The sequence below is a fragment of the Mustela nivalis genome, assembly GCF_964662115.1.
Source record: "Mustela nivalis genome assembly, chromosome: 10".
In the NCBI taxonomy this organism is placed as follows: domain Eukaryota; kingdom Metazoa; phylum Chordata; class Mammalia; order Carnivora; family Mustelidae; genus Mustela; species Mustela nivalis.
In genome coordinates this window covers 73,236,434-73,257,196 of record NC_139029.1, presented here as the reverse complement: position 1 = coordinate 73,257,196, position 20,763 = coordinate 73,236,434, and the positions used below count along the sequence as shown (strand labels likewise).

The window sequence follows — 20,763 nt, the reverse complement described above, 5'->3', positions numbered from 1 at the left end:
TCTGTCCCCTCAAGGGATACCATGGAACCCAGCCCTGCCTACATGTCCAGGCATGTCCACAGCCCCAGCTGCACCCACACAGAGGAGGCTCCCTGGGGACACGATGTCCTCTCTTCGTGGTCACTACATTTTGATAACTTCTGGGTCATTTGAAGCTGTAAATGGTTCCAGTTTTATGTCGGATGATTTCTGTGTCAGTGCTGAGCAACCATCTTTAAAAAGAACAATCAAGAAAAAAGATCTTCTTCCTGGTTCTAGACAGATATGGCCTGGTGGGGCTGGGAGTGGTCTTGCAGCAGCCCTGGAGCCACGATGGCCTCTGGTAGGGTCTTCCCTCCCAGTCCCTGCACCTTGCCACAGCCATGGGGCTTCAGAGAAAGGGGTGTACCAAGCCACCTCTCAATCCTTCAGTACCCTGACTGCCAGAGGCCTTGGCTGTGCCCGCCAGCTCAGCCTCCAGGAGCATGGAGCTCTCTGAATTATGTATGGTTTCTGCCTTGGTTTTATTTTTTAATTTAATTTTTAAAATTTAAATTCATTAGCCAACATATAGTACATCAGTAGATTTTAATGTAGTGTGCAGTGATTCATTAGTTGCCTGTAACATGCAGTGCTCATCACAACATGTGCCATTCTTAATACCTGTCACCCAGCTACCCCATCCCCCTACCCCCTCCTTTCTGTAACCCTCAGTTTGGTTCCTGAAGTTTGGTTCATGGTTTATCTCCCTCTCTGATTTCTTCCCATTCAGTTTTCCCTCCCTCCCCCTGTGGTCCTCCACTCTGTTCCTTATGTTCCATGTGTGAGAGAAATCATATGATTAGTCTTTCTCTGCTTGGATTACACTCAGCATGATCCCCTACAGCTCCGTCCATGTCAAAGCAAATGTTGGGTATTCATCCTTTCTGATGGCTGAGGAATATTCCCTTGTATATATGAACCATATCTTCTTTATCCATTCATCTGCCAAAGGACATATAGGCTCTTTCCACAATTTGGCTATTGTAGATATTGCTATGATTATTGGGGTGCAGGTAGCCCTTTTTTTCACTACATCTGTATCATTCCGGTAAATACTCAGGGGCTCTATTGCTGGGTCATAGGGTAGTTCTATTTTCAACTTCTTGAGGAACTGCCATACTGTTTTCCAGAGTGCCTGCACCAGCTTGCATTCCCACCAACAGTGTAAAAATGTTTCTTTTTCTCCACAACCTCGCCAACACTTGTTTCCTGTCTTGTTAATTTTAGCCATTCTAACTGGTGTAAGGTGGTATCTCATTATAGTTTTGATTTGTGTTTTCCTCATATAGAGGGATGTTGAGCATTTTTTTATGTGTCTGTTATGAGCCTCCTCAGTCTCCTCTGTTTCCCTAATTTTCCTCCTCAGCCTGAAAATTGACCCCAACCAATTTGCAGCTTTGAAGACCAGTTCAGTCCAGATGCCAGGAACATACCCCGGGGGTCTTGGACTCACTTATGCCATCTGTTCTGTCCACATCAGGTGCCTGCACCTCCCTCCCACCCCCCACAGGCTGGCCACATTCTCTTCTCACAGATGTCCTCATCTCAGGAGAGGGAAACACCAAGTCCAGACTCTTGGATTCCTCCGTGACTTGTTGCTTTCCATCAACTCTCCCAGTAGTGAGGTGGCTACTGGGGGACATTCGATGTCCAAAGCATCTAAAGTCATATGTGAGTCTCTGCTGCCTAAAGCAATGGATAAGAGTTGGGCAAATAGAAACCAAGCAGAATCACCAGAAGAAAGGCTGAGTGATGAGGAGCTTTTTAGGAAGAATGGCCTGGAAGCTCTAACCTATTCCCGAGCCCCGGGGCACTGCATGCATGGGCTTGGTGCCTGCTCAGGGCCAACCTGAGAAGGCCCTAGGCTCTGCCCTCTGGTGATAGTAAGATTTGGCAAGTAGGAAGTGAAGGCCAAGGCAGAGTGCTAAGAGGCCTAGGTGGTGCTGCAGGTGTATCCCGACACCCACACACCCAGAACCCTCCTCCCCATCTGTGAGGACTAGAAGTTTTTTTGTTTTGTTTTGTTTTGTTTGTTGGTTTGTTTGTTTTTTCAGAAGGAGGGCAGTTTCCAGATGTTTAAGGAAATCTCACCCAGTCGGCGGTTGACCACTACTTTCACAGACCAGACACTTCTGTGGCCACACATGACAAGGAATACAGATTTGACAAAATCAGTTCAGAAATGTCACTAAGCCAACAGCAGAACTGCAGTGAGGAACAGCAGCAGTGAACCCTGGGGAGGGGAAGTACTGGCATTTGACTTGCTACACTATTCACAGTGTCCCTGATCCAAAGGCAGAGAGACGAGTGGTGGTGACACAGGGAAGGAATGTATTTCAGTGCAGCTGACACCAGAAGGCTGAGGACTGGCATGGTCTCAAGGTGTTGAAAACACTCCTGGACTTTTATATGAGGAAAATCTAGGACAAAGGTCGGTGGGCAGGTGCAGGGGGTCAGTAAAGTTCCGGTCAATCATTGTCTTGGGATCCATCACGTGGGGTCTTGCTGGTGTCAGGCACTGGTTATTGCTTGAGGGGTTGTTTTGGTGCCATCTGGGTCTTTGAGTTGAGTTAACAGATGAGACAGAAGGAGGGATGTCATCAGTTAGGAAGTACAGACAAAGGTCAGAATGGAGGTAGGTAAAGGCCTCTTTCACTCTGAGAATGGGGGAGCTCAGAGCCTCTGCTACACACCTTGCCCTGCTCATTGCTTCCAGCTGCCTGGTCTTGAGTTCTGTCCTTTTCATGAACTGGTCATCTAGTAAGTAACGTGTTTCTCTGAGTTCCATGAGCCACTCAAGCAGACTATTCTAACCTGAGGATAAGGCTGTGGGGCCCTCCCCTCTGTAGTCGTAGCTCAGAAACACGGGTGACCTTTCTGCCAAGCCACTGGCTGACCATTAAGTTAACAGCACAGGGATTCAGTGGCCACATACAGCAAAGAACACAGACTTGACAAAGTTAGTTCAGAAAAGTCACTAAGCCAACAGTAGCAATGATAATGAGCAGCAATGAGGAAGCCTGGGGTGGGGAGGGTCTGATATTCAAGATGCTTCCATTGTAATATTCATCATCACACACTGGACTTGTCAGTGGGGCCCAAGTCCCCCAGCTGGGGGTCAGGTAGCTTCCTATATGTTCCACCTGCCTCTCCCTGGCTCCCCCAGCCCTGCACAGCCCTGTGCTGCTTCCCAGCAGAGGGTCGTTTTAACCAAGGTCAGGAAGATGAGGTGGATTTTCCTGACTCCACCTGCCACTGCCCCCTGCCCAGGGCTGCAAGAGAGGAAAGTTTTCTTCAAGTCATCTTAAAGTCCCTGGCAGGTCTGGAAATTGACAAAGACAGATGAACAGGAGAAAACCTGGCAAAGTGTGTTGATTATTTTTACTGGGAGGCTCACAAGAATATGGAGACAAGCAGAGGCAATTGGAGCAGACAGTCCTACATTTTAGCCAAAGAAGAAATAAATGTATGAAGAATTGAGAGACACAGGGGTTTGAGCTAGGGCTGGTAAATGGTAAAAAAGTAACTAGGAAGATAAAGGTTAGTTTAACCAGGTTTGTTCCTCTAGCCTTTGTGGCCCTAAATTCCTTGACTCTGGTGATAAGCATGTCCTCCCTGCAGTCTGGGGAGAGAAAGTGTCCCATGGGAGTATTCTGACCTGCTTCAGGGAAGAAAGGCTGATGGCTGGGGGTCAGAGAGAACTTTCTGCTTCTGCTCTATGGAAAATTCTTTCAGTTTCTGTATTTAATTTGCCAAGGTGCCATATTTGGGGTAGTGTGTCCTGACCCTTACTGGACTGGTGCTGTACTCCATCTCATAGTATCCAGGACATTGAATGTGCTGCTGAGGAGACCTCCCAACCATGGGGCAGCCCCTTGTCCAGGGAGGCACCTGCCTCCAGGGGAGGGTTGCCTATGACTTCCCACATGGGTGCCCTGTTGCTAAGCGTGGCTACCCCTCCTAGGGGAGATTGGGTGAGAGTGTGCAGATCTTACTTCAAGAAACTGACTTAATTTCTTACAAATGTCCACCCAGTAGTGGGATTATAGAGGAGTTCTATTTTTAGTAATTGGGGGAAACTCCATACTTTTCCCAGCATGGCTATGCCAACCAAAGTCAATTCTGGATGATTTTATCTATAAAACAAAGATTCTTGAGGAACCTCTCCAGCAGAGAACAGGAAGAGAACATTTTCAAGGACTTGCAAAGTATACTAACCATAGGAACGAACTGGTAACTCAGAAACTATTGAAATGAAGAACTCATTCTCTTTCTTCTATTTCTGGCTAGCGCACTGGTCTGTGGCTCGAACCCACCTCAGGGAGCTGGAAGTTTGACCTCCCAGGTCGGTTGCCACTGAGATGGCTGCTGTTTCCAGAAATTCTTTGGGGTGTGGCCAGGTTTCCCCACCTATGCACAGGTGGAGTTGGTGACCTCTGACAGAGGAGCCACAGGTCCTCCAGGCATGGTAGCTCCCTCATCCCCCAGTGGAGCCATCACACCAAGGGTTTAGGGGGATGGGAGCTGCCCCTAGGCAAAGCCACCAGAGATTCTCACTGTCCCTACCTGACCTTCAGATGCTCCTCAGTTACTCCTGTTCCTCTGGTGTCTTCCTGGAACCCTGACCTGGCTGTTTTCAGACAGCTTGTCCAGCAGTAACCTCACTTTCTGGGAGGGAGATTTGCTGGAGTCTGCAAGGTGTCCTGCTGCCCCACCTGGATTGCTTTTTGAAGGCACATATTATGGGCTGCCTGAGGACCCAAGACTGTGGGTCTGTGGCCTGGAGGGGTTCTGAGCAGAGCTGGTGGGATGAGCTTCAGGGCACAGAGGCAGGTTTCCAGAAAGCTGTCTGGGGTCCCTGGTATTCTACCACCTTTGAATCAAAGCCCTGAGATCTTTAAAATGCCAGAAATGTTACAGCATGGGCCAGAAAATCATACAGCTCTGTGTGCCCAACACCACCTAAACTATTGGCCATTTCTTGCATGTGAGCTGAGTACAAAGGATTGGGAGTAAGATCTTGAGAGGATGTCCTGGGCCAGACTTTGTGTTTGGGGACATAGGCCATCTAGACAAGCTTGTGCTGAGCCTCAGGAGGGGGCCTGTGTGGAGACCCCAACTGCAGACACTGCTGTCCACTGATGCCCTCTCAGTCCACCCCAGTGCACGTGCTCCTGAGGGAGTGCCTGCCCCCTCCTCTCTACCTGAGGGCTCTCTCCTGTACCAGCTGTGCATCTCCCCTGCCAGTCACTGCCAGCCTGAGGCCTGGGAGGGTGGATACCCCAATGACCTCCAGCCTTGGGTACAGATCCAGTGCGGGTGGGAATTGGTCTCTTAGTAGGACTGAGCACCAGGCCCCCAGGGTGCTCACTGTCCTCCTGGGGGCTCACTGTGCCACGTCCTCCCTCAGGCTCTCTGGACCCAACTCATTCTCAACTCAGGCACCACTCTCAGTCCAGACTCCATATGCTGGGACTGGGAGTGGGTCGTCGGGACCTTCCATGCCTGTGACGTGGACATAGGCTGGCCTCAAAGGCTCATCAGAGGAGACACAGGGCAGGAAGATGCAGGCTGTTTCAATGGAGAAGCCAGGTGATCACAGAAGGAGCACACAGACCTTGCACAAAACATAGGGCTTATAGAGCCCAGTGTGGGATGTGGGCACCCATCCAAGGCACAAGGGTGAGGGAGGGGTGGAAGGGAGGAGAGGGGGCGTAATGCGTGAGACGGTGAATAAATGAGGTAGGGAAGGAGGGGATGAAAGAGCAGAAGTCAAGTCCATACCTCAGGAGCCATTGTTTGGGGTGAGGTCCAAGGGCATCACAGCCTGGCCCCTGGATGTTGGCTCAGGGCACATCCCTCTGTCCTCCCAGTGTTGACCTTCTTTCTCCTTGGCCCTGCTGTCACCCTGGATCCTCTCTAGCTCCTCAAAAAATTCTGAATATTCCCAGAAGCAAGGTGGCAGGAGCGGGGGGGGGGGTGTCTCAGGAGGGGCTTCCCGGATCCTGTGCCCAGACAACCCTGGGACAGGAGCTACAGGACATTCTATCATGAGGACTGGGGCCGTGGATCCCATCCATCCCCTTGAACATTAGTTCTGTTCCATTCCCTGCTCTCTCCACCACTGCTGTGCTGAACACTCCTAACAATACATCTGTGAAATATCGTGCCAGAGTTTTGGGGACCGAGTCTGAGGCTGAGCACTGCTAGGTGATGGATGTACCTGCAGCCTGGGAGGGGTGCTGCTCACTGTTTTCCCAGACAGGGGTGCCTGTCAAGCTTCTCTCCAGGGGACCTGCACTGAACCTCTGGCTCTTCACATTCTCCCCAGGTTGCCAGTCCCCAGACCAGACACCCGCCGCTCTAAGGGTGACCAGCGCTGCCTTCAGAGGGTTTCCTTTGCCAGAGCCCTTCCCCAGGAGCTCCCGCATCTCTGACACATACTCCCCAGGTGCCTGTCCTCCCCCCTGGATTTGCATGGATTTGGTCTCTGTCCCTGTGACTTGGAGCCTGGTTTGGAGCAGTCAGGTCAAACTTTTCTCTGGCCTTGGGTTGTGAGCAATGTGTTTGTCCTCTGTGGTGTATCTTCCAGCTTTCTGCATTTCCCTGGTTTCTGTGTGGGCCACAGGAGGAACCAGTTCAGTTCTGTCTGGGGTCAGGACACAGGATAAAACCTGGGGAGAATCTCACAGGGGTCTTGACCCCGAGATTGTGCTCATAATTCCTAAAGGGGCCTCTAAGATTACTTCTCATCTGTAATCCATCAGGGACTTCAATATCGAATAAGGGAAATTCTATGTCACATAAACACGGAAAAAAAAAAAAAAAAAAACCCGAGTCTCCTCTGAAAACAGGTGGGTGGACACAAAGGCACATATTGTGTGATTCTACATACAGAAACATCCAGAACAGATAAAGGAACAGAGAGAGAAAGCAGCTTAGGGGTTGTAAGAGGCCAGGCTGGAGAAGAAATGGGCAGGGAGGGCTTTGGGTTCAGGTCTCCTTTGGGGAAGGAGATATCTTGCAGTGATGTTCTGTGGTGTGGTGGCACAGGGTTGGGAATGTACTTAATGCTCATGAGGTGTTCAAGTGAAAACAAGTAATTTTTATTTAAAACAAATAATAAGAGTATGCAGACCATGGAAAGATAAAATAACAGTTAATATGTACAGAGAGAAAGAATATACAGGTAGGGGATGAAACATTCCTGTGGGTTGTCAGGGTCGGGGATAGAACAAGGGGTAATTGTACGAGGAGCAGGGCTGCGGGCTCTGGGTGTGGCTCTGGGAGCCCCACAGGAACAGGAGTAGGGGCAGAGGCTGAGGCAGGGCAGGGACAAGAACCAGGACAGATGCAAGAGCAGGAGCACAGGCTGGGGCAGGGGAAGGGGGAGCGGTACTGGCAGGGGCAGGGGCTAGAACAGGAGCAGGGGCTGAGGCAGGGGAAGGGGCAGGGACAGGAGTAGGAACTGTAGCAGGAGCAGGGGCTGGGGCAGGGGCAGGCACCAGCTCTTCTGGGACAGTGTCAGGCTCTCAGTGGGCAGGTACCTGATCACCTGCTGGCTCCTGGTCTCCTGATGAAGTCTCTCTAGACACCATCCCCCCTCCTCTTGAGCTGTGGATGAAGTTGGGGCCAGCTCTGGCTCTTCAGAGCTAGACCCAGGTCTTCAGGCCCCCACATTCCAGAGATAGCCCCCTGCCCAGCTCATTTCATTGAGGATCCTGGAATGAAGAACATGTTTGCGTGCCTTTGCAGAAATAGAGCTCAGCCCAGGGTGTCCCAGAGAAGCTACAGCCAGGAAGGAACCCTCGCTGGGACATCTCCCCAACTTGCAGTCCACCGCTGGGTGCTCTGAGCCCATTCATTGCTTCTGGCCCCACACCAGCCTGTGGTGTCTCCTGCCTGTGGGGCCTAGTACCGACCCATCCCCAGACACCCACATACACCCAGTCGTGGACTTGTCACACTAGCTCTCAGCATCTGTGGGATGGACTGCAGTCCAGTGTGGTCCCAGCAGGGACAGTGGCCTGGGCAGTGTCAGAGGCCTTCCCAGGCAGTCCCTAGTCCCTGGGAGAGACCCCTATGGTCACTCCCTGTATAAGGGAGATGGAGCTGGTGTCTGCTAGCTTCCTCCCTGTTTCATCATCCCTGGTGTTATGCAAAGACAGGGACCAGTAGCCGGCCTAGGTGCATCACAGCCTTGCCCAGCAATCCTCACTGTCCTCCTGCCCAACCCCCTGCTGCTCCCAGATCACACACAGATCTGTGTGTGCACAGCCCCACACCTGGGACAGGGACCTATACCTGCAGGACACAGGATAAAACCTGGGGAGAATCTCACAGACCCCCACACCCTGTCCTCACACCCCAGCCTTGACCTGGGGTGTGAATATGACCTGCTCACCAGGCATCTGACCCCTGCTCTTGAATCTAGTGGGCACACCCCACGAGAGCCTTCTTTACAAACATACACACATATGGGGAGGGCACCTTGGGCTGCACAGGTTGGATCAGAGCCTGGGCTGGCTCTGGGCCTCATGGTGTCACTTTTCTGTACTTTTGGCCAAATGACTAGGGATGCCGGGGACCCCTGATATGACATCCCCAGTGAGGGAAAGTGTTTGCAGGGTGTGCTTTCCTCGGCCTGCAGCCTCTGGACTTTGGGATGTGACATGCAAACATGTTTTTTTTTTTAAATAATTTTAAAAATTAATTAATTTTTTTAATAAACATATAACATATTTTTATTCCCAGGGGTACAGGTCTGGGAATTGCCAGGTTTACACATTTCACAGCACTCACCATAGCACATACCCTCCCCAATGTTTATATCCCCACCACCCTCTCCCATCCCTCCTCCCCCCAGCAACGCACAGTCTGTTTTTTGAGATTGATTCTTTTATGGTTTGTCTCCCTCCCAATACCATCTTTCATTTTTTCTTTTCCTACCCCCAACCCCCCCACATTGCATCTTCACTTCCTCATATCAGGGAGATCATATGATAGTTGTCTTTCTCCAATGGACTTATTTCGCTAAGCATAATACGCTCTAGTTCCATCCACATTGTCGCAAATAGCAAGATTTCATTTCTTTTGATGACTGCATAGTATTCCATTGTGTATAATACCACATCTTCTTTATCCATTCATCTGTTGATGGACATCTAGGTTCTTTCCATAGTTTGGCTATTGTGGACATTGCTGCTAAAAACATTCAGGTGCACGTGCCCCTTCAGAGCACCACGTTTGTATCTTTAGTATATATACCCAGTAGTGCAATCGCTGGGTCATAGGGTAGCTCTATTTTCAATTTTTTGAGAAACCTCCACACTGTTTATCAGAGTGGTTGCACCAGCTTGCATTCCCACCAAAAGTGTAGGAGGATTCCCCTCTCTCCACATCCTCGCCAGCATCTGTCATTTCTTGACTTGTTAATTTTAGCCATTCTGACTGGTGTGAGGTGGTATCTCATTGTGGTTTGGATTTGTATTTCCCCGATGCCGAGTGATGTGGAACATTTTTTCATGTGTCTGTTGGCCATCTGGATGTCTTCTTTGCAGAAATGTCTGTTCATGTCCTCTGCCCATTTCTTGATTGGATTATTTGTTCTTTGGGTGTTGAGTTTGCTAAGTTCTTTATAGATTTTGGACACTGGTCCTTTATCTGATATGTCGTTTGCAAATATCTGCTCCCATTCTGTCAGTTGTCTTTTGGTTTTGTTAACTGTTTTCTTTGCTGTGCAAAAGCTTTTGATCTTGATGAAATCCCAATAGTTCATTTTTGCCCTTGCTTCTGTTGTCTTGGCGATGTTCCTAGGAAGACATTGCTGCGGTTGAGGTCAAAGAGGTTGCTGCCCGTGTTCTCAAGAATTTTGATGGATTCCTTTTTCACATTGAGGTCCTTCATCCATTTTAAGTCTCTTTTTGTGTGTGGTGTAAGGAAATAGTCCAATTTCATTTTTCTGCATGTGGCTGTCCAATTTTTCCAGCGCCATTTGTTGAAGAGACTGTCTTTTTTCCATTGGACATTCCTTCCTGCTTTGTTGAAGATTAGTTGACCATAGAGTTGAGGGTCTATTTATGGGCTCTCTATTCTGTTCCATTGATCTATGTGTCTGTTTTTGTGCCAGTACCATACTGTCTTGATGATGACAGCTTTGTAATAGAGCTTGAACTCTGGAATTGTGATGCCACCAACTTTGGCTTTCTTTTTCAATATTCCTTTGACTATTTGAGGTCTTTTCTGGTTCCATATAAATTTTAGGATTGTTTGTTCTATTTCTTTGAAAAAAATGTATGGGATTTTGATAGGGATTGCATTAAATGTGTAGATTGCTTTAGGTAGAACAGACATTTTCACAATATTTGTTCTTCCAATTCATGAGCATGGAACATTTTTCCATTTCTTTGTGTCTTCCTCAATTTCTTTCATGAGTACTTTATAGTTTTCTGAGTATAGATTCTTAGCCTCTTTCGTTAGGTTTATTCCTAGGTATCTTATTGTTTTGGGTGCAATTGTAAATGGGATTGACTCCTTAATTTCTCTTTCTTCTGTCTTGTTGTTAGTGTAAAGAAATGCAACTGATTTCTGTGCATTGACTTTATATCCTGACACTTTACTGAATTCCTGTACAAGTTCTAGCAGTTTTGGAGTGGAGCCTTTTGGGTTTTCCACATATGGTATCATATCATCTGTGAAGAGTGATAGTTTAACTTCTTCTTTGCTGATTTGGATGCCTTTAATTTCTTTTTGTTGTCTGATTGCTGAGGCTAGGACTTCTAGTACTCTGTTGAATAGCAGTGGTGATAATGGACATCCCTGCCATGTTCCTGACCTTAGCTGAAAAGCTTTCAGTTTTTCTCCATTGAGAATGATATTTGCAGTGGGTTTTTCATAGATGGCTTTGATAATGTTGAGGGATGTGCCCTCTATCCCTACACTTTGAAGAGTTTTAATCAGGAAAGGATGCTGCACTTTGTCCAATGCTTTTTCAGCATCTATTGAGAGTATCATATGGTTCTTGTTCTTTCTTTTATTAATGTATTGTTCACATTGATTTGCAGATGTTGAATCAACCTTGCAGCCCTGGAATAAATCCCACTTGGTCATGGTGAATAATCCTTTTAATGCAATGTTGGATCCTATTGGCCAGTATTTCAGTGAGAATTTTCGCATCTGTGTTCATCAAGGATATTGGTCTGTAATTCTCTTTTTTGATGGGATCCTTGTCTGGTTTTGGGATCAAGGTGATGCTGGCCTCATAAAATGAGTTTGGAAGTTTTCCTTCCATTTCTATTTTTTGGAATAGTTTCAGAATAGGAATTAATTCCTCTTTAAATGTTTGGTAGAATTCCCCTGGGAAGCCGTCTGGCCCTGGACTCTTGTTTGTTGGGAGATTTTTGATGGCTGTTTCAATCTCCTTACTGGTTATGGGTCTGTTCAGGTTTTCTATTTCTTCCTGGTTCACTTGTGTTAGTTTATATGTCCCTAGGAATACATCCATTTCTTCCAGATTGTCGAATTTGCTGGCATCGTGTTGCTCATAGTATGTTCTTATAATTGTTTGCATTTTTTTTGGTGTTGGTTGTGATCTCTCCCCTTTCATTCATGATTTTATTTATTTGGGTCCTTTCTCTTTTTGCTAAGTTTGGCCAGGGGGTTGTCAATCTTATTAATCCTTTCAAAGAACCAGCTCCTAGTTTCGTTGATTTGTTCTATTGTTTTTTTAGTTTCTATTTCATTGATTTCTGCTCCGATCTTTATGATTTCTCTTCTCCTGCTGGGTTTAGGCTTTCTTCGTTGTTCTTTCTCCAGTTCCTTTAGGTGTAGGGTTAGGTTGTGTACTTGAGACCTTTCTTGTTTCTTCAAAAAGGCTTGCACCACTTTATATTTTCCTCTGACTGCCTTTGTTGTGTCCCACAAATTTTGAACTGTTGTGTTTTCATTATCATTTGTTTCCATGAATTTTTAAAATTCTTCTTTAATTTCCTGGTTGACCCATTCATTTTTTTAGAAGGATGCTGTTTAATCTTCATGTATTTGGGTTCTTTCCAAATTTCCTCTTGTGATTGAGTTCTAGCTTCAGAGCACTGTGGTCTGAAAATATGCAGGGAACAATCCCAATCTTTTGATACCGGGTGAGACCTGATTTATGACCCACGATGTGGTCTATTCTGGAGAATGTTCCATGTGTACTAGAGAAGAATGTATTCTGTTGCTTTGGGGTGGAATGTTCTGAATATATCTGTGATGTTCATCTGGTCCAGTGTGTCATTTAAGGCCTTTATTTCCTTGTTAATCTTTTGCTTGGGTGATCTGTCCATTTCAGGGAGGGGAGTGTTAAAGTCCCCTACTATTATTGTATTATTGTCGATGTATTTCTTTGATTTTATTATTAATTGGTTTATATAGTTGGCTGCTCCCATGTTAGGGGCATAGATATTTAAAATTGTTAGGTCTTCTTGTTGGACAGACCCTTTGAGTATGATATAGTGTCTTTCCTCATCTCTTATTATAGTCTTTGGCTTAAAATCTAATTGTTCTGATATAAGGATTGCCACCCCAGCTTTCTTTTGATGTCCATTAGCGTGGTAAATTGTTTTCCACCCCCTCACTTTAAATCTGGAGGTGGCTTCGGGTCTAAAATGAGTTTCTTGTAGGCAGCATATTGATGGTTTTTTTTTTTTTTTAATACATTCTGATACCCTGTGTCTTTTGATTGGGGCATTTTGCCCATTAACATTTAAAATAACTATTGAGAGATATGAATTCAGTGCCATTGTATTGCTTGTAAGGTGACTGTTACTGTATATTGTCTCTGTTTTTTTCTGATCTACTACTTTTAGGCTCCCTCTTTGCTCAGAGGACTCCTTTCAATATTTCCTGTAGAGCTGGTTTGGTGTTTGCAAATTATTTTCATTTTTGTTTGTCCTGAAGCTTTTAATCTCTCCTTCTATTTTCAATGATAGCCTAGCTGGATATAGTATTCTTGGCTGCATGTTTTTCTCGTTTAGTGCTCTGAATATATCATGCCAGTTCTTTCTGGCCTGTCAGGTCTCTGTGGATAGGTCCACTGCCAATCTAATGTTTTTACCCTTGTGTGTTACAGACTTCTTTTCCTGGGCTGCTTTCAGGATTTTCTCTTTGTCGCTAAGACTTGTAAATTTTACTATCAGGTGACGTGGACCGATTTTTATTGATTTTGAGGGGTCTTCTTTTTTTTTAAATTTTTTCAATCTATTTATTTTCAGAAAAACAGTATTCATTATTTTTTCACCACACCCAGTGTTCCATGCAATCCGTGCCCTCTATAATACCTACCACCTGGTACCCCAACCTCCCACCCCCCCGCCACTTCAAACCCCTCAGATTGTTTTTCAGAGTCCATAGTCTCTCGTGATTCACCTCCCCTTCCAATTTACCCCAACTCCCTTCTCCTCTATAACACACCTTGCATGATATTTGTTATGCTCCACAAATAAGTGAAACCATATGATAATTGACTCTCTCTGCTTGACTTATTTCACTCAGCATAATCTCTTCCAGTCCCGTCCATGTTGCTACAAAAGTTGGGTATTCATCCTTTCTGATGGAGGCATAATACTCCATAGTGTATATGGACAACATCTTCCTTATCCATTCATCTGTTGAAGGGCATCTTGGTTCTTTCCATAGTTTGGCGACCATGGCCATTGCTGCTATAAACATTGGGGTACAGATGGTCCTTCTTTTCATGACATCTGTATCCTTGGGGTAAATACCCAGGAGTGCAATTGCAGGGTCATAGGGAAGCTCTATTTTTAATTTCTTGAGGAATCTCCACACTGTTCTCCAAAGAGGCTGCACCATCTTGCATTCCCACCAACAGTGTAAGAGGGTTCCCCTTTCTCCACATCCTTTCCAACACATGTTGTTTCCTGTTTTGTTAATTTTGGCCATTCTAACTGGTGTTAGGTGATATCTCAATGTGGTTTTAATTTGAATCTACCTGATGGCTAGTGATGATGAACATTTTTTCATGTGTCTGATAGCTATTTGTATGTCTTGATTGGAGAAGTGTCTGTTCATATCTTCTGCCCATTTTTTGATATGTTTTCCTGTTTCGTGTGTGTTGAGTTTGAGGAGTTCATTATAGATCCTGGATATAAACCTTTTGTCTGTACTGTCATTTGCAAATATCTTTTGAGGGGCCTTCTTAGCATCTCCTGGATTTTGATGTTTGTTCCCTTTGCCATATTAGGGAAATTCTCTATAATAATACTCTCCAATATACCCTCTTCTCCCCTCTGACTTTCTTCTTTTTCTGGAATCCCAATTATTCTAATGTTGTGTCGTCTTAGGGTGTCACTTATCTCTCGAATTCTCTCCTTATGGTCCAGTATTTGTTTGTCTCTCTTTTGCTCAGCTTCTTCATTCTCTGTCATTTGGTCTTCTATGTCACTAATTCTTTCTTCTGCCTCATTTATCCTAGCAGTAAGAGCTTACTTTTTTTGATTGCACCTCATTAATAGCTTTTTTGATTTCAACTTCATTAGATTTTAGTTCTTTAAATTTCTCCAGAAAGGGCTTTTATCTCTCTGGAGAGCATTTCTCTAATATCTCTATGCCTTTTTCGAGCCCGGCTAGAACCTTGGGTATCTTCATTCTGACCTCTAGATCTGTCATATTATCAATGTCAGTATTGATTAGGTCCCCAGCCTTCAGTACTGCCTTTTGCTCTTTTTTTGTGGTGGGTTTTTCCGCCTTGTCATTTTGTCCAGATAAGATTTGCTTTCTCCTCCTCTGGAATTCCGCTGTTTTCCTTGGTGAGTGAAGTTGGTCTTGGTTGGCTTTCTAGTTGATCTTCTGGGAAAGAGGCCTGTTGTAGTGATTCTCAAGTGTCTTTGCCCCAGGCGGAATTGCATCGCCCTTACCAGGGCCTGGACTAAGTAATCCGCTTGGGTTTTCTTTCAGGAGCTTTTGTTCCCTGAGCACTTTCTGTAGTTTTCCAGAGGATTGCAAGATGGTGGCCTCCCAGTCTCCGGCCTGGGGGAGCCAAGAGCTTGAGGTCCCGCTCCTCAGTGTGCCCTCAGAGAAAAGCACCCAGCTGTCCCCATCTCACTGGCCTCTGGCTGTGCTTGGAGGAAAGCGCTCAGTTGCTCGCACTTGGAGAAAAGCGCCCGGTAGCTTCTGTCTCTGTAGCCTCCGGCCGCACTCAGATCTCACCCAGCCTGCGATGGTTGAAGGTAAGCCCGAGTTGAGAGCTCACTCCTCATTCCAGATGGCTTCCCAGGGGAATTCTACCAAACATTTAAAGAATAACTAATTTCTATTCTTTTGAAACTGTTCCAAGAAATAGAAATGGAAGGAAAACTTACAAACTCATTTTGAGGCCAGCATCACCTTGATCCCAAAACCAGACAAGGATCCCATCAAAAAAGAAAATTACAGACCAATATCCTTGATGAACACAGATGCAAAAATTCTCACCAAAATACTAGCCAATAAGATTCAACAGTACATTAAAAGGATTATTCACCACAACCAAGTGGGATTTATTCCAGGGCTGCAAGGTTGGTTCAACATCCGCAAATCAGTCAATGTGATACAACACATCAATAAAAGAAAGAACAAGAACCATATGATACTCTCAATAGATGCTGAAAAAGCATTTGACAAAGTACAGCATCCCTTCCTGATCAAAACTCTTCAAAGTGTAGGGATAGAGGGCACATACCTCAATATCATCAAAGCCATGTATGAAAAACCCACCGCAAATATCATTCTCAATGGAGAAAAACTGAAAGCTTTTCCGCTAAGGTCAGGAACACGGCAGGGATGTCCATTATCACCAATGCTATTCAACATAGTACTAGAGGTCCTAGCCTCAGCAATCAGACAACAAAAGGAAACTAAAGGCATCCAAATCAGCAAAGAAGAAGTCAAACTATCACTATTCGCAGATGATATGATACTATATGTGGAAAACCCAAAAGGCTCCACTCCAAAACTGCTAGAACTTGTACAGGAATTCAGTAAAGTGTCAGGATATAAAATCAATGCACAGAAATCAGTTGCATTTCTCTACACCAACAACAAGACAGAAGAAAAAGAAATTAAGGACTCAATCCCATTTACAATTGCACCCAAAACTATAAGATACCTAGGAATAAAGCTAATCAAAGAGGCTAAGAATCTATACTCACAAAACTATAAAGAACAAATATTGTGAAAATAACTGTTCTACCTAAAGCAATCTACACATTTAATGCAATCCCTATCAAAATCCCACCCATTTTTTTCAATGAAATGGAACAAAGAATCATAAAATTTATATGGAACCAGAAAAGACCTCAAATAGCCAAAGGAATATTGAAAAAGAAAGCCAAAGTTGGTGGCATCATAATTCCAGACTCCAAGCTCTATTACAAAGCTGTCATCATCAATACAGTATGGTACTGGCACCAAAATAGACACATAGATCAGTGGAACAGAATAGAGATCCCCTAAATAGACCCTCAACTCAATGGTCAACTAATCTTTGACAAAGCAGGAAACAGTGTCCAATGGAAAAAACACAGCCTTTTCAATAAATGGTGTTGGGAAAATTGGATGGCCACACGCAGAAAAATGAAATTGGACCATTTCCTTACACCACACATGAAAAGAGACTCAAAATGGATGAAGGACCTCAATGTGGGAAAGGAATCCATCAAAATACTTGAGGAGAACACAAGCAGCAACCTCTTCAACCTCAGCTGCAGCAACGTCTTCCTAGGAACACTGCCAAAGGCAAGGGAAGCAAGGGCAAAAATGAACTATTGGGATTTCATCAAGATCAAAAGCTTTTGCACAGCAAAGAAAACAGTTAACAAAACCAAAAGACAACTGACAGAATGGGAGAAGATATTTGAAAACGACATATCAGATAAAGAGCTAGTGTCCAATAAAGAGCTTAGCAAACTCAACAGCCAAAGAGCAAATAATCCAATCAAGAAATGGGCAGAAAACATGAACAGACATTTCTGCAAAAAAGACATCCAGATGGCCAACAGACACATGAAAAAGTGCTTCACATCACTCAGCATCAGGGAAATACAAATCAAAACCACAATGAGATATCATCTCATACTAGTCAGAATGGCTAAAGTTAACAAGTCAGGAAATGACAGATGCTGGTGAGGATGCGGAGAAAGGGGAACCCTCCTACACTGTTGGTGGGAATGCAAGGTGGTGCCACTACTTTGGAAAACAGCATGGAGGTTCCTCAAAAAGTTGAAAAGCGAGCTACCGTATGACCCAGCAATTGCACTACTGGTATTTACCCTAAAGATACAAATGTAGTGATCTAAAGGGGCATGTGTACCCAAATGTTTATAGCAGCAATGTCCACAATAGCCAAACTATGGAAAGAACCTAAATGTCCATCAACAGATGAATGGATAAAGATGAAGTGGTATATATACACAATGGAATACTATGCAGCCATCAAAAGAAATGAAATCTTGCCATTTGCAATGATGTAGATGGAACTAGAGGGTATTATGCTTAGTGAAATAATTCAATTGGAAAAAGACAGCTATCATATGATCTCCCTGTTATGAGGAAGTGAAGATGCATCGTTGGGGGTTAGGGGGTTACGAGAAGAATATATGAAACAAGATGGGATGGGGAGGGAGACAAACCATAAGTGACTCTTAATCTCACAAAACAAACTGAGGGTTGCTGGGTGGAGGGGGTTTGGGAGAGGGGGTGGGGTTATGGACATTGGGAAGGGTATGTGGTATGGTGAGTGCTGTGAAGTATATAAACCTGGCGATTCACAGACCTGTACCCCTGGGGATAAAAACACATTATATGTTTATAAAAAATAAAAAATAAAATTTAAAAAAAGGTATTGTGTATGGATCATTTTTTTTTTTTTTTATGGTCTCTGGGGAGGAAAAAAAATTGGATTTCCTATATTTCCTGTAATAATTTTGGCTGTGAGATACTAATTATTATAGTTATAAATATGTATGATATTTCATACATACTTTCATACATACATTCAATAATTTTGGCTGTGAGATAAATAATTTATTATAGTTATAAATATGTATGATATTTCATTAACACATTTAACTTTATTAATGAAGATCGAGAATCAGACAACATTTTTAAATTGTTGAAGAATACAGAAAGTTGAACAAGATTTGGTCTGTGTCTTATCAGTTATTCAAGGTAAGACAGGCTGTAAGGCCAGGAACATAGGTTCTTTTCACCTCTCAACCCTTGAGCAAGTTGCTAAATATCGCAATCTCTTTTCAGTCCTGCACTAGTAATTCAAGGGAGAAGAGTATCTTTTTACTCCAGATAAAATGGGACTATCGGGAGTGACCTTAAGTGGAAGACATCTATGGCCGGTTGTTTGGCTACCTCAGTGAAGTCCACTGGCAGCAAAGACAATACTCTGGCAGAAACAGACAATATTGTTCCAAATGAATTATCAATAAATTGATATTTGCTTGAAGATGACTCACTAAAGACCAGGAAGGAGAGAAATAGGACAAAACCAAAATAATGTCTATTTCTATTTTATTTCCTTGAGTAAATAATAGTTGACAGTAAATTATTCTGCTAGAGCTTGAATCCTTCCAATGTTACATCAGGGTTTGATAATGTCAATCTGCAATCTTCCACATTTTCAACAGAGAAACTATATTGACATAATACTTGTAAGAAACAGAAGTTCTTGAATTTGTCTAAAAATAGCATATTGTGAATTAAAGAAATTTTTCAAGACTAGCAGAATGTTTTTACTTTGTTTAGAAATCTGTGACTAAATTACTTGGGTGACATCAGTGTTAAAATGAATGTCAAATAGTTAAAATGATAAGTCAAAAGGTTGGCTGTTTACTTGGGTATTAATGGAGTAAAGCCTTATAGTAGTGATGAGGGAACAGAAGGCTAGCTGAGGACAAAGGAGAAGCTGGCACCCTACATCACCCCCTCCAGCCTGCACTCCCTGACTTGTATGACATTCCTCAGGCACTCCTGGCTGCCCTCAAGAAAAAACAAATAGTTAACTTGTAGAGATCACAATCCTGCAAGGCCGGAGTCTCCCTCACATTACAAATGCCTTTGTGATTTACAAGGAAGAGGCTTTCTTACCAACAGCCTAACTTCCAAAGACTCATAACTCAGTTCCTAAAGCCCTAACACCATCTTCCCCTCCCTAAAATTGAGGGAGCCTGAGGCAGAGGGAAATGTAAGTAAAGTTAAATTTCTTCTAAACCTAAAGTTCACTGATAAGGACAGATGATAGCAGGAGTGTGACATTCCATTGGGAAGCTCTCAACTATCTTACCATTAATGCCTTACTAAAAGGAAAAACCACCTTAACTTGACAAACAGCCAAGCCTCTGGTATCCTGTGTGTCTCCTTTAAAACATGTAAGTTCTTTGAAACCCTCCCTTTTCTTCACCTCCCCTAATCCCATAGTCAATCATCACCACTCCTCACAACCTCTGGGCAGCAGCTCTTTCTGCCCATGGGTCCTGCTGTGTGCTGTAATAAATCATCATTTTGCACCAAAGATGTCTCAAGAATTCCTTCTTGGTCATCAGCTCCAGGCTTCACCCCAATGAACCTCACTTGAATTCTAGAATTTCATCAGCATGACAGGAATAGAGAAGACTGTGGTGGTCACTTGGATTAGTAGTACTCAAAACTTTTTAATTCAAATTGTAAGAAGTCCAAATATTAAAAAAAAAAAAAAAAAAAAAGCTAAAAGCAAATCTGCTCTATAAGATAGAAGACCCACCAGCCCTTAAAGTTCCCCTTGTCCCTGTTAAAAGCACATCATTAGAGGCACTTCCAAGAAATCTCAAAGAATCCTTGCGGGTTTGAAAACCTGTGATTTGATACAAAGTTGTCTTTTAGACACGGGGACAAGTCCTCAGGCTGCTGAGAGGAAAGGCAGGCTGGAAAATCATTGAGTTCCTCTGGGCTCTGTTCCTCTGCCACCCAGGGGACTCTACAGCTGCCCTAATCCCTGCTGCTCCCACAGCTTTTCCAAAGTCTTTCAGTGTAAGTGTTCTGGCTCTGCTGAGATAAGGGAACTCAGGCAAAAATCAAAGGGAAAGACTTTCCCTCTGAGCAGCTGAGAGTGAACAGGGAGGGAGAAATTGGAGCAGTTATTTCTCAGTACAGTCTAAGGCAGTCTGGTTCATCACAGGATGGCTATTCTGGTAAATTCAGCACCCTACTGACAGTGTTGTTGTCTTAAGTACCTGAATACATGAGACAGTTACTGGTAGAGCCCACACAGAATTTTTCTTTCTGTGAATCTGTTAGATTGGAAAAAGGACTTATGTCTTCAAACATGTATGCTCATCTGGGGGCGGGGGTGTACTATGATAAAAACAGTATTTTCTCTGGAGTAGTTTTTTTAAAATATAATTTTATAATTTATAATTTTATAATTTATATATTTTTAATACTTTTTAAAATTTTGTTGTTTAACACTGAAGCAAAGTTAAATTTTTTTGAATTTAAAGAACTCTGTATTAGGAGAGACTCAATGTCACAAAACAAACTGAGATGGCAGAGGGGGGGAGGGGGGTAGGGAGAGGGCGGTGGGGTTATGGACATTGGGGATATGTGCTATGGTGAGTGCTGTGAAGTGTGTAAACCTGGTGATTCACAGTGTACCCCTGGGGATAATAATACATTATATGTTTATAAAAAAATTAAAAAAAAGAAGAACTCTGTAATAGGAAA

The 20,763-nt window shown here is 44.1% G+C and overlaps 1 protein-coding gene across 2 annotated transcripts in view; it reads left to right on the top strand.

The window, feature by feature from the left end:
- Positions 1 to 20,763, top strand: part of LOC309843289 (uncharacterized protein) — a 235,139-nt gene that overhangs the window by 164,488 nt on the left and 49,888 nt on the right. The gene's annotated exons all lie outside the window — the stretch shown is intronic.